The sequence below is a fragment of the Neofelis nebulosa genome, chromosome 3, assembly GCF_028018385.1.
Source record: "Neofelis nebulosa isolate mNeoNeb1 chromosome 3, mNeoNeb1.pri, whole genome shotgun sequence".
NCBI lineage: Eukaryota > Metazoa > Chordata > Mammalia > Carnivora > Felidae > Neofelis > Neofelis nebulosa.
In genome coordinates, this window is record NC_080784.1 from 118,727,132 (window position 1) to 118,729,692 (window position 2,561).

At 36.6% G+C, this 2,561-nt stretch overlaps 1 pseudogene; it reads right to left on the reverse strand.

Annotated features, from left to right (window-relative positions):
* Positions 1–1,004: 1,004 nt before the first annotated feature.
* LOC131506154 (guanine nucleotide-binding protein G(I)/G(S)/G(O) subunit gamma-10-like) lies at positions 1,005–1,409 on the reverse strand (annotated as a pseudogene).
* Positions 1,410–2,561: the final 1,152 nt, after the last annotated feature.

A 2,561-nucleotide genomic window follows, 5' to 3' on the forward strand; every position in this document is an offset into this window, starting at 1 on the left:
TTTCCAAGCTCATCAAAGGTCATGACAAACACAAATAAAGTATCCTTTTAAAAGTGTCCCAGATTAAATCAAAGGCACATCATCAAAGTAAAACCTACCTGTGACATTAAAAATTCATTTAGGCTGTAGTATCTTCACATTATTTTGTTTTTAATCATTTGCAAAATGTTGCGAAGATCACATTTAAACATCTTTTTGAAGACATAGTGTAGGGTTTTTTTTTTCCTTTTTAAAAAAATTTTTTAAGTACAACCACAACTATAAAATAGAGGAACTTAAGAAGACAAAGACCAACTCTGCTTCACACACAGGATGGAGCAATCTAATACACAACCCAACATGAATCTTTCCATAACAAGTTTGCTAAGAAATAGCTCCGATGTTTAGTGTTACAAATAAAATAGTCTTCTCATTTAGAAAAATCAGACCATGGGGTGCCTGAGTGGCTCAGTCAGTTAAGCGTCTGACTTTGGCTCAGGTCATGATCTCACAGCTTGTGAGTTCTAGCCCTGAGTTGAGCTCTGTGCTGACAGCTCAGAGCCTGGAGCCTGCTTGGGATTCTGTGTCTGCCTCTCTCTCTGCCCCTCCCCCACTCACACTCTGTCTCTCCTTCAAAAATAAATAAACATTTAAAAAAAATAGAAAAATCAGACGTCATTTGATTGATAAAGCCTATTCTTCCCCCTCTTCTATACTTGTTTGTCTTCATGTAGAAACTGTAAATTCACAAGAAATGAACAAGTTTTGATATGCTATAAAAATCTTAAGAACAGCAAATTATAAATATTCAATTTTTTAACAAACAAAAATATTTTCCTTCCCCAAATGTAAACATCCAGTAAATAAAATGAACATAATATTCCAGGCATATAGAAACACCAGTAATTCACTTATGAAAGAGGTATATTTGGTGGTAACATTTTTGTTTGTCTTACATATAAAAGAACTTTATTTTATAGAATAAAATGGCCTGAGAAGAACTCAGGCCATTATTACTTAAAGTCTACTCTTTCACCCAGTCTCCTTATCTGAGTGGAAAAATTCATCAATTTTTATAGAATTTTGGCTATAGCACCAGGCCACAGGAAAGGTCTGAAATATCTAAAGTCATTTGGCTGGAGAAAAGTGTTTTCTTGTGACTTGGAGGCAGCTATTCATCACTTTGTGCTTAAAAGCATTCCCTAGTGAACTTCTTCCCTACAGCCTTTAGGATAAAGCACAGGATCTGGGCTCCTGGAAGGCGTTGCTTCCAGCTAGAACACCTTAAACTTACAGGGCATCCTCGCAGGCATTCGGCGCACAGTTAACTGTTGAAGCTCTGCAGCTGCCTGTGAGCCCTTGACCCTCTCCACCAGCTTGAGCTGCTCCACCCAGTGTGGAAGGCTGTTCACGCAGGCCCCTGAAGACATGACGGCCGCGCCGGGCTCCGAGGACCTAAAGTTCTCTTGTAATATCATTTCATTTGGCTTTTAGAGTTGAAATCATTACATATTTTTTCCCTTAGTAATACAAGTAACTTAGTTTAAATACTTGATAAGTAACAGCTCATGGAATATTTTCACAATATTTTGAATGAAATTAGATAGGTAGTAAAGTGGGGGTCGGTCTTCAATTAGTCTGAATTTCTCCTAACAAATTTTGTTTTGCAAAAAGAAGAAAATTAAGATGAGAATTAAATTCAGCTGGGAGAACCAGAAAACAGAAACAAAAAAAGAATATTGGTGGTTTAAATAAGATATTTATTTGTCTCTCATGTAGAAGTCCAGGGATATGTATTCTAGAGCTAATACGGTAGCTCTGCTCCACAAAGTCCTGTGGGGTACAAACAAGCTCCTTTCAGTTCACAGCTCCATTCCTCAAAGGTGTGACCCTTATCTTCATGGACAAGGGAGCATAAAAGTTCTAAGTAACAGAATGCAAGAAATGATGAAGAGGAAAAGGTAAAGGATGATCTACCTGCCTCCTTATTTTCCCCACCCTAGCTTTATTGAGCTATAATTGATATATAGCATCGTGTAAGTTTAAGGTGTCTAGTGTGACGATTTGATACGTGTATATTGCATATATATATATATATATATGTGTGTGTGTGTATTGCAAAATGATTACCAAAATAAGCTTAGTTAATAGCTTCATCTCCTGACATAATTATCTTTTTTTGTAAGTGTGTGTGGTACAAACATTTAAGATCTCTTGCTATTCTCTTAGCAGTTTTCAAGTACATAATGATTATTAAGTGTAGTCGTCATACTATACGTTACATCCCTAGAACTTATAATTTGTACCTTTTGACCACCATCTCCCTATTTCCTCCACCTGCTAGTCTCTGGCAGCTACATTCTACTCTTCCTGAGTTTGCTTCACCTCCTTTTTAAAAATATTGCTCATATACATGAGATCATGAAGTATTTGTCTCTGCCTGGCTTATTTCACTTAGCATAATGCCTTCAAGGTCCATCCATGTTGCCACAAATTTCAGGATTCCCTTCTTTCTCATGACTGAATAATATTGTTATGTATATATGTACACCACATTTTCCTGAAGAATGTTCCTAGATATC